General features: G+C 36.5%; 1 long non-coding RNA gene across 3 annotated transcripts; it reads right to left on the reverse strand.

The window, feature by feature from the left end:
- Positions 1-347: 347 nt before the first annotated feature.
- On the reverse strand, positions 348-13096 carry LOC308193280. 3 transcript variants are annotated; one of them, XR_013949509.1, is made up of 4 exons: positions 3945-5883; positions 3442-3588; positions 2859-3340; positions 348-1567 (listed from the first exon to the last, which is right to left on the reverse strand). It is a non-coding gene; the product is annotated as an uncharacterized lncRNA (long non-coding RNA). The 3 variants fall into 3 exon arrangements; XR_013949508.1 differs by lacking the exon at positions 3945-5883 and adding an exon at positions 13071-13096 and having other exon boundaries at positions 2859-3588; XR_013949510.1 differs by having other exon boundaries at positions 2859-3588.
- Between the last annotated feature and the right edge of the window lie 2986 nt (positions 13097-16082).

The following is a 16082-nucleotide window of genomic DNA, read 5'->3' on the forward strand; positions in this document are numbered from 1 at the left end:
GTGGGACTTTAGCCCACCATTAACCCGTTCTGTCATGGTCTGTATAGTAAATATCTCCTGACCTTGCAAATTGGCATAATCTGAATGTAGAGAAGGACGTCTGCCTTGCACCCTACTAACAGTCAGGTAGTATCTTTCCTTTTCCAAAGTTTTTGGAAATGAATCCTGGAAACCAAAATGCACCTGACCCACCTTTTCTGAAATGCTGCTAGAAAACTTTTGCCTAGGTGAGGCTGCATATTAAAAAATTTGGATTTATGATATACTACTCACAGTCTGGAAAACAGTTTTTACAGAGCAGTTGGACAAAACATTTGGGAGAGAGGACACCTCAGCCATTTGTATTACAAATTATTTATAAGTAGTAGAATACAATCACATAGTACCAGTGTCTCAGTTTTCACATCTGAAAACAGTACAGACATACAGGTCTTATAGAGGTCTTCTGAAACATAACTTGCTAATACTTACACAACAGAGCAGGATTCCTGAATGAAAAGGAAAAGAGAAGTGCATAGTTCTGTACTGGCAGACTACAAACATTTACTTTAGCAAAATGGGTACTTGTTTCCATGTTGGGAAAAGAAAGAATAGGACTATCAACATGCTTTCAACCATGAAATTTTAACAGAAAGTTGCTATTACTTTCTGCTATGAAAAGTGATTTTTGGTAAGGAAATAATAAATTTTCTACAGTTTTCAGAGCAGCTCTGGCAACAAGGGATGAATTAAAGAGCACTACAGTGTCTGCCTCTATGTAGGAGGATGAATACCGATGAATATTTAATCTACTGGATGTACAAATATTAAGGTGAAAATTCCTCTCTAAAATGAAATTACAAATAATTCTCAGAGAGATACTCCAATTTTAAATGCTATGACAAAAATTGCATTCTAATACCCCAAGTAGATATTAAATAGGTAATCACTGTCAGGTAAGAAACCAATACAGCTATTTTCTTGTATTTAATCAATGTAAATACAACAATAATGTTACATAACATTTAAAAAAAAAAAAAAAGAAAAGATCATCATAATTTTCATGGGAAGCCAGATGTTGAACTGCATTTCCTGTGTTGTAATTACACTGTCACTACAATGACAGCACCCACCAATAATAACTACACAGTTTGCCTGGTAAGAGAGAGATGAGCAATGCAAGAGTTTCTATACACTGTTTTGAGAAAACACTGTGTTCTTCCTTTAGACATAAGGCATCTTCAGGATAACTTTTAAAAGTCATGATCTTTTTCTCAACCAATGTAAAGCATGTGAATACTGAAAAGAAAAGTGACCTGGTAAGGTGTAACTCCACTGAAATCAGTAACAATCCATGAAACAGGAAGGTGATAGTGATATTCAGAATTTCTTGGATGACTCCCAGTTGCAGGGCAAGATGTTAACAGATCCATGGAGCAAGAGCTTTCTGCAAAGATAGCTCCTGCACCTGAGTCAACTTTCTGGCTTGCTGTCCTGATGGCCTCAGAGATCCTCCAGGAACACCTGTTTCCTTTATAGAAATTCTTTCTTGGCTCCAAGTTACATTAATCTTCTCCTGCGTCACCATCTGGAAAAAAAAAAACATGCTAAGGGGAGTTGTCTGGAAAACCATCACATTTTGTCCCTCTGTATTGGCTTCAAAGCTCTGCTGTGAGGTGCAAAGGGAACCATTGCTATAGAGACTAACATCTTTCTTCAGGAGTGAGGGATTTTGGTGGAGCCTATTCAAGGAAGGGACTCTGGAGAATGTCAGTCACAACAAATTTTAAAAGACAAGGAACCTCACTGGAGAAGACTTGTATCTTAAGGGAAGTAGGGAAGGTAGAGGGGGAGGGAGACTGGTAAGATAAGTTATGCAGGCCTTGAGCCACAGAGACTTCTGCAGAACTCTCACACTTATGGGAACAGGCTACAAAAGGGCAAAATATAGCTCTTGAGAGACAAACTTTGTACAGGTTTTAAACAAGCCTTTCTAGTTTCACTGACTTCTAAAGGAAAGTTACGGCAGTGAGAATTTATAGGAGGACAGCTACAGAAATATACTTTTCTTAAAAGATTATTGTCAAGAGTTAAGTAGTTCCCTTCCCAAATAAATAGCCAAGATGACAATTTTCCAAATAATGCTTGAAATAATAATTATGGCTTTCAAAAACAGAGAACCTTAACAGACGTACTTATCAACAAAGCTACTATATTAACTTTTAGAGTTTTCAAAATTCGCATGTGCCCTAATAGGAAAGGGAAAAGAAAGCAACTTAATATAGCCAAAAACAAACTTTCTGAGCTGTTCCTGCTCATGTTCTGCCAAATATTCATTCTGTGTCTTGAAGAAATTGGATGATTACCTTTCTGTCTAAATCAGATACAGACACTGAAAAATCCTGAAAAGGAATGTGTCCTTTATAATTAATGTCTGAGTCACTGGGTTTGTTAAAATTAATAAATGGGTTCAGACCTTCCTGCTTTTTCACCATGCAGTGCTTCTAGCTATATTCCCATTGTAAAATCTCAACTGTCTAGGCTTTTGTTTTCAAACATTCAACTGTAAAAATCCATTCCAGATTTAAGCTCAGCATTTTTTTTATTATTTTTATTTTTAATTTTGTGACCTAGATCAAACTTGTTGCAAAATTTCAGAAAACAATAGTGTAAATCCAGATGCAGTCTTTGGAGCCAAAATGACAAAAGGCAACAGGATTTTCAGAAAATGAAAAGGAAAAAGGAAAGAAAGTAACTTGACACAGGATTCAGAAAAAAATAAAATAAAATAGTTCTAAGATCTCAGAGTCAAGTTGGGGAATTTTGAAGTGGTCAAAGAAAAGGAGATAAATTATATACATTAAAAAAAATAATCTTACTTTTACTCCTTGACTCTGATTTTTATCATTTTTTCTTTCCACTGCAGTGGTGTTGCTGCTAAGAATGACCTAATAATGTAGTTCTGTGGAGATAGTTCTTCATACGTATGAAATTCCTGCTGAAGCCAAGAGAAATTCCACAATAAGGTTTTGGAGAGTTGTTCCTGGAATTAGCTGAAGAATATAGGAGCACAAGGCCAGGAAGCTTCTATTCAAGTGTGTAATATCTACTGGAAACAGATACCTGGAGAATTCCTCCCACCATGTAATTAGGGACTGCGCAATTTCTAGCCTTGTGGATTTCTTGGTGTCTATGATAAAGACACATATTTTTGCTCAGTAAGTTCAGGTAACACTTCTGTGCTGAGGAAAAGTAACATCCTTTCTATCATTGGAAGTGTCCAAAGTTGGGAGATTCCCTTCCAGGCTGTTATGGTTGAAGATTTCTCTGAAGAATTATCCTTTCCACACCTGGTTGTTTTCTGCATTTGCAAAAAGGTAATTTATCTTTACAGAACATGCTCTAAATGATTCTTTCCTTCTGATCTTTGATATTTAGATGTTAGCTGTGGTATTTGCTGACCTTGGGAGTTTCCTTGTGAGAATTCTGAGGACTGGGAGGAACAGTCCCTGCTCAGTTATTCTCTGATACCTCTGTTAACAGTCAGTGATGTCCAGTAATGCAGTCACAATCTCCTGAAGAAAGACCAGCCATATCCTGTGCAAAAGACTTTCACAAAAGATAAAATTATTTATATACGCATGCACGTGTATGGGCAAGCAGACAGATTAGGCAAATTTAAACTGAACTTGAAAATAAAAGGAAAAAAAAAAAAAAAAGGTTCATTCGCAGGTTCTTCTATTAAAAGAAATGGTTGAGCCAGATCCAAGGACTACTGGAATCTGAGAATGACTCCCAAGAGTTGCAGGTCATGTTTACAGCATATCTGTTCCTTACTGAAATTTTTCAAGTGAATGTTTTTGTTTTTCATATATATATATATATATATATGGATATATGGAAATATATATATATACACATTATATACATATATATATTTTTTTTCCAAGGGCTTTTTTACTCACTCTGTTATAAACTTCTTTTTATTTGAATGGGTTTATTTTTCTTAATCCCTCTCGGACTTCCAAAATTCCAGTCTTAATTAATTTCAGTCATCTGCTTCAAACTACAAAATAATTCATACAGGTCTGTCAATGTTGAGCATCCAAAATTCTTCCCTTCATGAAATCTATAGATGTGTAGTAATACCGGGGGAGGGGACAGTTAGTGATGTATTCAGGACAAACATACAGCAAACCAAAAACAATACAGACCAATAGACCTTGTATAAGCACGAAACACTGCATTTATTTTATATTTTTTATTTTTTATTTTTTATTTTTTACTTTTTATTTTTATTTCTTGAATAACTTTTCCTTTGGTAATATCAGTTAAAAGAAACAAGTGTACTTATTACTTTTGTAAGATTGTTATGAATTATTTAGCTAAGAAATAATTGCAGGAGACACTGTAGGGAAAATTACCCACAAAGCCAGCAAAATTGCAAGTCAACCTTCTGTCATTGGACACACAATTATCATTAATTTTAATGAGAAGTGGGAGTATGCAGTTCAGTCAAAGGAGAGCTTAGCCACTTCTCAAAAACATGTGTTGTAGGCTAAGGAAATTTTACTAGCACTCCAGATCAATAGTGAAGACAGCAGTCAATATTAGTAGATCTCACAATCATCATTAATTGAAATCTCTCAACTTGCAGTTTGCATAACAAAGCAGCTGGTGCTTTAATGAAGAACAAGATTTCTTGCAATGTTACAGCTTCCAAACCTCCTGCAATGTCCTTTTGGACTAATGTGACTGAAAAGAGTCGTACAAACCACTGCTGTAAACTTCTCTCTGTACCTCTAATGCTACATGCAATCACACACATACATGTATTCTTACTTATCATACACCAAAGTACTTGTAATGAAGACAAATAACACCTAGAAATTAAGTATCCAAATTCAAATAAAGTGGGTCAAGAAATTTGAATGTGCAACACAAGAAGAAAACAAAACAAACCACCAAATGTTTTCACTTTATACAGGACTGAAAATGTGGATATTGGATAAAAAATATAGTAGAAAGGTAAACTTTGAATTTGAGATTGCAAATTTGGAGACAGATAAAGATTTTGAAATGTAACAACATATATTAAAACAAGTTTTACACTTTGGGGCTTATTCATTTTTTATTTTTTTATTATGAATAAAGTGAATAAAAAGGCATTTGGGAAAAAAAAAAAAAAGATCAGCAAGGCTAAAATGTAATAAGAATCATTTGCTATTTGTCAGCCTAAATGTTCAGATGATTGAAGCCTGCAATTGTTCTGTCCTGCCATATGTTAGTGTCTGTGTAAAAGAATCTGATGAAGATGATGAGATAACAATTTTCTCGCTGTAATGAGTAAGGGGACTAGGAAATTGCTGGGAAAATGGTGGGATTAAGGCCCATTTACAACAGAAAATTGCAAAGAACTCTTAGAGAAAATGCAGGAAGGTAGTGGCTGAAGTATTTATTGATTCCACAAATTAGTTTTTCGGTTTTTTTTTTTTTTTTTTTTTTAAGAAGTCTGACAAAAAATGCTTCCAGGTCCTATAATACAAACACATGCTCACATACATACATTAAAAGTTTTTTATTTTCGCTATGACTCTTTCATTTTCCCAACATTCTCAGTGAAGAGCAGTTATGAGTGAAAATATTTAGGAATGAACCCCCTTTTACATTTATATTTTCTTAACTATTTTCTGCTATTATTACATGTGAGAAAAGAAAGAATAATGTACTTTCCAAATCTCTACCATCTCTCATGCATTACTATTACTGATAGTGATAATAACATATAATTTTTCTCACAGTAGTCCTATTTAAAAGCATGAAGAAAAATACCTGCTTGCACTAGCTAAAATAAAAATACAAATCCAAAAGGCTACAAATTTCCAAATTTCCTTTATTTTTTGATCTTTTCTCTTGTCTTCATGTATTAAAGTCTTCCACAACTTTTTCATTTTCATTTCTTTATGTTATCTTTTTGTCTTCTGTCAGCTCTTCATGCTCCCCCTTGTCACTCTGTAATAGATGTACTATTGGTCCTAGTCCACATCTCCTTTGATCTTATTTGTTTATCCTATAGATTATTCTGCTGTGTTTTTTTTTTTTTTTCACTTTTGCAAGATTAAATATAAGAAATAAAAGAGAATTTACTTGGATTTGGGTTAACAGAACTGCGTTTAGTAATCTTAAGAAATTGTTTTTAAGCACAAAAACAATCCTTGCAGAACTTTTCTGTAGATGAACTGAGAAGCTGTTACACCAAAATAGCCAGCAGATCAGGTGCTCAGTGGAGCTGAGCTGTGTGTGGATGAAACACCAAGGCTAGTTCGACCTAATTCATACAAGTGACTCAAAGCGTAACTTTCTGACAAAAAACTGATAGTTCAGCAGTTTAGTCACAAGATTTCTCTGATGCCTCTTTATTCTAGGTTTGACCCAGAAATTTCAACCTTAGAACTATTTATAATCAGAGCTATCTTGTTACACACACACACACACACACATATATATATTATATATATATATATGTGCTTTATTTTAAGAACGTCAGTGAATCAGCACTGAGTAATGAAAAATTGATTTTGGCTCTGTGAGCCCACTGTATCCTTTTTCATATATTTACTGGATATTCATCAAGCTGGGCTCAGCTGAACAATAAAACTGATTTCCAAGAGACTAATGTCTTCAGACACGTTTTACCTGAAGTTCAAAATCTACTTCAGCATTTGGAAGAGTGTTGAATCATGTTCCTAGTGTTCCTTGCATTCCTGTTTAAGAGTTGCTTCAAATAAACATCTGAAAATAAGGGAAATTTAAAATAAGGCTGACTGATTTTTTCTCTCTTTGAAATTTCCTGCTAGAACATAAAACTTCATTAATCTAGAAAGGGGCAGCCCCTTTGCCTCTACAGACGTGAAATACTGTGATTCCAGACAGGCTTTGGGGAGGAGGAACAAACTGGCATTTGCTCAAATATGCATTAAAAGAAGGGACTGCCAAAACCTGGAAAATTACAGAATCTACTCTAAGGGTAATGATATTGAAAGGAATTAATAATTTTGGTCTATCATAATCTGCCAAAATGATGTAATCCATGTTCATTTAATCTTTATCTCAGGAATAAATTCATGCACTCCCATTTTTTTGTTTTGTTCTTATTGCAATTTTCGGTCACAAAAATGAGGTGAAACAAAACTGTGATAGTTAAATGGTCCCAAAGAAAAAAACAGGCTGTTGAACTGATTTGGAAGTTGTATCTTATTATTACAAATTTATTGAATTAACTCTAGTCACTAGTTACTACATTTGCATACAAAATACAGCTTGCTTAGGAGTACTTTAATTTCTATACAAGAGAATGGTGTCAAGTAAAATACCTAGCACCACCCACAGTGCAATCAGATCCAAAAAGGAATCAGGCTCTAGGAGTTCAAGCAGAGATTAATATTAGACTTGTGGACTTTTTTTCTGAAAACATTTTGTTGACACTGTTTTTTAGTGTTAAGGTGTTCACTGACTGATTTTCAAGGCAAGCATTAGTTCAGAAGAATATTTTTTTTTAATTAAAAACAAATAGAATATATATATAGTACATATGTATGTATATGTATGTACATATATATATACACATTTCCTAGCAGAATAAATATTTTCATTTGTATTGCTTCAGAGACTTAAGGAAGCTGTAGAATGTAGACTTATGATCTACATTTTAACTCTTTCCCATGGGTCATGCCAATTGCAGCCTGCAGGGGCTGTAGGATCTTGACTTCCATGAGGAATTTATCTTCAGAAAACATGAGATCACATAAAAAATGTGGCCAAAGAGCCTGGCCTGCCAGGAAAATAGAAACATAAAACATCTACCTTACTTTTTTTAAATTATTATTATTATTTTAAGAAATATTTTTTAAGTTGAAAATATTTTTTCTCATACCTGATATTTATGCAAGTTTAAGCAAGACTAGTACTTTTCAAAAATCAACAATTTCTGATATACAAATTTTATCTTCAACTAGCTCTAATAAAAAGTGTGACAAAATGGTACAAAAAAAAGGAAAAAAACTCAGAATAGATGACATACAAAACAACAACAACAAACGGCTAAATAATTTTTTGAGTGTGAAAGGATTTTAACACAAAAATTTACGAAAATATTTATGATTAACATTATTTTTCATCCATGACTGGCTGCAGTGCTCACTCCAACAATGATAATTATACTCCCCCACTATTCAAAACTCAGCCAGAAATTCTGAGAGGGTGCATTGACATATTACAATTATGATCAAAATAATGTCAAAAAAGTAAACACTGACTAAAAGAAGTAGTATTGGTGGACACAAAGATATCTCCATTTCTGGATGATCTCATGTAATTGCAGTGAGAGAAGGCTGAAGCTTTTTGCATGGGAGATACTACACTTTAAGAAGTTTATAAAATTTTAAAATAGTGTGCCTAATTATATGTTACTTTTTTTTTTTAATTTGTTGTCAAAGCTCAATAGTTTAATTTGCAAACAAATTTTTGTAAAATATACTGGCAAATTGCTTAGAGGAAATAGCTATATTTTTTTTTATATATATATGTTTTCTGATAAAAAAAAAATAATCTTAGCCTTAAAATCTGCCTCATCAAGACTTTCTTCTGGAAATGTATAAAAGGTAAAAAAGCCTTTTATTGGCCTCTATAGATTAAAGTGCACAACAAGCTACATACAAAGCCTAATTAATCTCCTATCAATAATGAGATACAAGAGAGAAATAGGATCAGAATGAAAAAAGTGAGGTAAAGCTTTCAGTTGTCATAAGAGGCAGTGATCACTGCATAGACGTTTTCAACATAGGACACCCCCCACCCCCCACCCCCACCCCCTTTTTTTAACCTTCTACTTCTTGCAAATTTTCTAAGCAAAAAATTCAAATTACACTACCTCATATATGAGGAGAATATCTGTATACACATAACCAAGCCTTTGAAAATCTATTTATCATTATTTTAACCTCACTTTTTTTCACTGAGCTTTGCATTATGTTTCATCTTAGTTCTCTTTACAACTGAGTTTTTACAGCTCAGCACAAGTGCAGAAGTTCTGCTTTGTTTTAAGGCTGCTAGCTGTTAGCGAAACACTAGATGAGAATTATTTATCATCCAGTACTCTGTATGTGCTGCAGCAGAAAAAAATAAAATAAAAAGTGACTCTCGTAGGAAAATAAAAAATAAAATACTAATAAAAATGCATACATCGTTAATGAAGGCTGTGAAGGATTTTGAAAGGGTTGCTTTGCCGTTTTTCTTTTTAAAAATCCAATAAGGGGATTCCAACAACCACACAACTATCAAGTTTTGTCAATAAGGTTTCATGAACACCCGATTCCCTATTATGGCATATTAGCAATGTTAATCATTCAGTGTGTCTGTATTTAAAGAGAAATCCAACATCATTGTTAAGAGACACTAAGTATCTATTTATTTATTTATTTGTTTGTTTGTTTATTTATTTTCTGTAGAGCATGTAAGTGCTGACTATCAGATCAGTTGTGTCACATCAGTTATGTATCTAGTGATGAAGTTTTAGAAGCAGAAACTGTATTTTGCTGCAATCAAAGCAATATAAATAAGTAGCCAGCATCTTTCATTGATTTTCCATCAGAGAGGCAGCAAGTTTAAAAGTTTCAATCATAAATATAATACAAGGATTGTTTTTGCCTACCATATCATACTTTAATTTTTAAAGATGTTTTAGAAATGAAAGTACTTTCAAAAAGTCATAAGACAAAGTAAAATAAATATCTGTAGGATGGATTCAGAAGAGGTCACTGCTTTGAAAATGGACTCACTTGAAAGTGTTCAGAATTTATTTTGATTCTTTGACAGTTTTGCAGTCAAGGTGAAAGGAGTTGCTGACGTCAGTCCCATTTGATAGGCGGTGATTCTCCACTATATCTGACATTAATTAAATCTCTTTTTAGCAGGGTCAACAATCAGAGCAAAGACTAAATAAATCAGGAATATCTTTGTGGAAATCAATGAAGTTACACTAGTGGAAAGCAAGCGTGAGAGCAGAATGAACCCCAATAAATGCAGTTCATTATTCATTTCACTTAATTGCTGTGGAAAATAAGTGCCTTTGAACTTATTAAACCATTAGCAGCAGACACTCAACTCCTGTCTTAAAGAAAAGGGTGATTAATACTTAAGTGTTTCTCTGTATCCTGAAGACATTATATGAAATGATGATCCTACTACTGGGAGCTTTCACTACTAGACAGCAATTGAACCATTTCAGTGGATCAGATGGGAATGAGGACAAGATATGTTTCCTGGAATTCAAAGTTAAAATAATTTTTCAATTAGTCTGCAATGTACTAATAGGCTGTGAAGAATATCTAAGTTGCAAATAAATTCAATTTTCTTTAGTTGTTACATTTCCTGTCAACTCATCTTGGTTCCTGTGAGAAAAGTTTTGTTTCTGCTCACTCTGGCTACACAGCTTACTGTGGTCTACCTTGCCACACTTGACATGCTGAGGTGGACCTGATCCTCAGTCCATACAGAACTTAGATATAGTTGTGACCTGGACCCTTGAAATAAGGCATCTCATATTCCGTAATTAGGATGCAACTACAAAAGACTGCACATTATTATCCTGTATTATTTTTGAGATCTGAGAAACATCATTATAGTGAAGATATTCCAGGTTGCTGATGAAACTAGACTTTGAATAAGATTTGTTTTCAGATTAGTTTAAAACTAAGGAAAATTCCCTGTTGTTTAATGTGGATCACAAAAATTTGTCATCAAGGAAGAACTTGTACCCTTTATATATGATTGCTACTTTTATGAAGTTAAGATATTTTTAAGTTATTAATTTTGATTTCTGATATCACTAAGTTGTTTTTGTGCTCCTTAATTTTACCACTTGACTTAACTGGAACTATTTGTAGCATGTTTTAATAACAATAAACGAATGTGTCATTAGATCAATAATAATCTGAATTTATATCTGAATGTCTTCAAAATTCTAGGAAAATGAAAACTACCATTCTATTTTTGTTTTATGATTTGTTCAATCCAGCTAGACAAAATTCTTCTTGATTATATATCAAATCTATAATTTCTACGCACAACACGTTCATCTTAGAGAAGCTAAATAAGTGGCTCATAAACAGAAGTTTTTTTCAGAAATTAAAGTTTTCCACTATATCACAAACATCACAAGTTCACTGCATAGTATCAGTGTTACTCCAGAGTTTATGAGAAGGAATAAAAAATGAATAGCTATTTATGGCCATCAAAATATTTCATGCAACGTTTGACAGTCCGCATTCACTCTTGGATCTCCAGAGGGCAAAACAGTGAGTAACACAGGAATTTGCAGGGATGATTACTGGTAGTGCAAAGCAGATTTTTGAGAAGAACAGCAGTCTTTGTGTCCAATAAGTATCGTAATTTCATTGTTTTATTTCCATTAGTAGAAACCATTGACATAGACCATCCAGACTACATATACCTTAAATGATGAATTAATTTCCTGAACACAAAGCATAGAAGTTTAGGAGTCAATAAATATCCACAAGAAGACGGAAAGAGCCTCAATGCACACATCTTTCTTTTTTTTTCCTTTTCTTGCAGTGTTAAGTATTGATCTATTTGAATCCAGGCATGGCATATAGGCATAACCCAGCACATTTTGACCGTTGTTCACATTTAAAGGTTTATGAGTCTAAGAATATAAAACTCCTACATTTTATAAAAAAAAATAAAATAAAAAAATAAATAAAAATAATAATAATTACGGAAACACCCCCATGCTCAAAGCAAGATCATCTAATACATGTTGCTCATGACCATGTCCAGTAAGGTTTTGAATGTCCCCAAGGGTGGAGACTCCACAGCTTTTCTCAGCAACCTTTTCCAGTGTTTGGTCATGCTCACAGTAAAACATTTTTCTTATGTTAAAATGAAATTTTCTGCATTACAGCTTGTGCCCAATAATTTTATTTCAGATAGTCTGCTGGGATAAAGGAATGTAATAGGAAGTATTTTTTGGATCAGGATTTAAGAGGTTTCTAAAAGGAAAACTATAATCATATCTGTGTTTCGATCCAAGTATCTGCTTAGGGTTTTTAGATATTTCTACAAGGTCTATTACTGTGTCTTCTAAGTGCATGTGTGACTACACTGTCATAAAACTCATGTTCCTCATTTACTTCAAGTCTTAGTCTCTTCATCATTTTCTCTGTGTATGAAGAATTTCACATCCAAGTGCTCTGTCTAAGACAGTTAAACCTTTCTGATATAAAGAATTATGGGAATCGTATTATGGGAATATTTGTTCTGATGGGCTGTAAAACTCTTCTGACATGATTTCAAGCATTTTGAACCAGGAAAAAAAAAAAAATCCAGGCAGACAATCAACCAAAACAAGAAAACCAACCAACCAACCAAACAAAAAATCCACCATTGCACTAGCAGAAATGTGGCCCAAGTCATACACAGTGTAGATGCAAACAGTTTCCAAGCAGTTAACTCTATTCAAAGTGGACATAAGACATTTGTAATTACGTAGTTTTGGGGGTTGCTATGTAGGTCTTAAGCAGCATATGTATAGCTGTTACAAATGCTAGATGCCAAGCAAACCTTGAGAAATGACACTTTTCTCTTATGATAGTAGTAATTCTTGCTGAAGTCAAGGGGAACTCCTTGTATACTGGTAGGAAAAACTAGACCTTAACAGGGTAAGGGTAAGGTGTCTTTTTTTTTTTTTTTTCATAAACTGGCACATGTTGCGGTGTATATGGCCAAGAGAGCAAAACAGAATGAAAGAGAAAGATGTCAGAAGAGGCGTTCTGAGATATACTTTGTTGTGGTTTAACCTGGCCAGCAGCTAAACACCACACAGCCGTTCGCTCACCCTTCCTCCTCCCTCTCTGGGATGGGGGAGAGAAACGGGAAAGTGAAGCCTGTGAGTTGAGATAAAGACAGTTTATTAAGACAGGAAAATAATAATAACAATAATAATAATAATAATGGTAATAGTATTACTAATAATAAGGTGTCCGAAACAAGTGATGCACAATGCAATTGCTCACCACCCGTTGACCGATGCCCAGCCTATCCCCGAGCAGCTGGCCTCCCACCCTGGCTAGCCACCCCTATATATTGTTTAGCATGACGTCAGATGGTATGGAATACCCCTTTGGCCAGTTTGGGTCAGCTGTCCGGGGTCTGTCCCCTACCAGCTTCTGCTGTACCCCTAGCCTGCTCACTGGCAGGACAGGGTGAGAAGCTGAAAAGTCCTTGGCTTGGTGTAAGCACTGCTCTGCAACAATTAAAACATCAGCATGTTATCAGCGCTCTTCTCATCCTAATCCAAAATATAGCACCCTACCAGCTACTAGGAGGAAAATTAACTCTGTCCTAACTGAAACCAGGACAGATATCCACCCCTTATTCCATACCATTTATGTCATGCTAGGGTTACACTCTTTCTAATACATTCTAATTAATCACCATTTTCATCTATGGTATATAGCCATCATGGTAGTGATGACATACAGTATTATATAATAATTAACATACTACAATTCAACTCATGGGCTATTCTCACCCAGTATTAAATCCCCTTGAGGTACACACCGGACCTCCCCATTCTTTTGCATTACCCACCAAATGCATCCAGGTCCCTGAGCAAAAGCAATCCCATGAATGGATTTGCCTTTTCCTGAGGCAGGAGTAGCCCAGACTGTCTTACCCAGCATGTTTCTTACGTGCACTACAGGAACTTTATCCCCTTCTACAGTGCGTAACAGGTTTGATTGGGCAGGTCCAGCTCGGTTGGCAGATCCCCTAGTATTGACTAACCAGGCGGCCTTTGCCAAATGTGTACCCCAATTTTTGAATGTCCCAGCACCCATTGCATTCAGTGTAGTCTTTAACAGTCCATTGTATCGTTCAACTTTCCCAGAGGCTGGTGCATGATAGGGGATGTGATACACCCACTCAAGACCATGTTCTTTGGCCCAAGTGTCTATAAGGTTGTTTCGGAAATGAGTCCCGTTGTCTGACTCAATTCTCTCTGGGGTGCCATGTCGCCATAGGACTTGCTTTTCAAGGCCCAGGATAGTGTTCCGGGCGGTGGCATGGGGCACAGGATATGTTTCCAGCCATCCGGTGGTTGCTTCCACCATTGTAAGTACGTGGCGCTTGCCGTTGCGGGTTTGAGGGAGTGTGATGTAATCAATCTGCCAGGCCTTTCCATATTTATATTTCAGCCATCGTCCTCCATACCAAAGAAGCTTTGACCGTTTGGCTTGCTTGATTGCAGCACATGTTTCACAATCATGATTAACCTGTGCTATAGTGTCCATGGTCAGGTCCACCCCTCGATCACGAGCTCATCTATAGGTTGCATCTCTACCTTGATGGCCTGAGGTCTCATGGGCCCATCGGGCTATAAATAATTCACCTTTATGTTGCCAGTCCAGGTCCACCTGAGCCACTTCAATCTTAGCAGCCTGATCCACCTGCTGGTTGTTTTGATGTTCTTCAGTAGCCTGATTCTTGGGCACATGAGCATCTACATGGCGTACCTTTACAACCAGGTTCTCTACACGGGCAGCAATATCTTGCCTCGATGCAGCAGCCCAGATGGGTTTGCCCCTGCGCTCCCAGTTGTTCTGCTTCCATTGCTGTAACCACCCCCACAGGGCATTTGCTACCATCTATGAATCAGTATATAGATAGAGAACTGGCCACTTTTCTCGTTCAGCAATATCTAAAGCCAGCTGAATGGCTTTCACTTCTGCAAACTGACTCGATTCACCTTCTCCCTCAGCAGCTTCTGCAACTCGTCGTGTAGGACTCCATACAGCAGCTTTCCATCTCCGATGCTTTCCCACAATACGACAGGACCCATCAGTGAACAGGGCATACTTCTTCTCATTTTCTGGTAGCTCGTTGTACAGTGGGGCTTCTTCAGCACGGACCACCTCCTCCTCTGATGATATCCCAAAGTATTTGCCTTCTGGCCAGTCCATAATCACTTCCAAGATTCCTGGGCGACTGGGGTTTCCTATTCGAGCCCGCTGAGTAATCAGTGCAACCCACTTGCTCCATGTAGCATCAGTTGCATGATGTGTAGAGGGGACCCTTCCTTTGAACATCCAGCCTAGTACCGGCAGTCGGGGTGCCAGGAGGAGCTGCGCTTCAGTACCGACCACTTCCGAAGCAGATCGAACTCCTTCATATGCTTCCAATATCTCCTTTTTGATTGGAGTATAGCGGGCCTCAGATCCTCTGTATCCCCGACTCCAAAACCCCAGGAGTTGACCTCAAGTTTCCCCAGGTTCTTTCTGCCAGAGGCTCCAGGTGGGGCCATTCTCCCCGGCTGCGGTGTAGAGCACATTCTTTACATCTGGTCCTGTTCGGACTGGCCCAAGGGCTACTGCATGAACTATTTCCTGCTTAATTTGTTCAAAGGTTTGTCGTTGCTCAGGGCCCCATTCAAAAGCATTCTTCTTACGGGTTACTTGGTAGAGCGGGTTTACAATCAGACTGTAATTTGGAATATGCATTCTCCAAAACCCCACGACACCTAGGAAAGTTTGTGTTTCTTTTCTGTTAGTTGGTGGAGACATAGCTGTTATTTTGTTGATCACATCCATTGGGATTTGACGACGTCCATCTTGCCATTTTATTCCTAAAAACTGGATCTCTCGTGCAGGTCCTTTAACTTTGTTCTGTTTTATGGCAAAACCGGTCTTCAGAAGGATTTGGACTATTTTCTTCCCTTTCTCGAAAACTTCCTCTGCAATGTCACCCCACACGATGATGTCATCGATGTACTGCAGGTGTTCAGGAGCTTCCCCCTGCTCCAGCGCAGACTGGATCAGTCCACGGCAAATGGTAGGGCTGTGTTTCCACCCCTGGGGCAGCCGATTCCAAGTATATTGGACTCCCCTCCAAGTGATAGCAAACTGTGGCCTGCACTGTGCTGCTAGAGGGATGGAAAAAAATGCATTAGCGATATCAGTTGTGGCATACCACTTGGCTGCCTTTGATTCCAGTTCATACTGGAGTTCTAGCATGTCTGGCACTGCAAC

This window comes from Anser brachyrhynchus, assembly GCF_964034855.1.
Source record: "Anser brachyrhynchus genome assembly, chromosome: 3".
Taxonomy (NCBI): Eukaryota; Metazoa; Chordata; class Aves; order Anseriformes; family Anatidae; genus Anser; species Anser brachyrhynchus.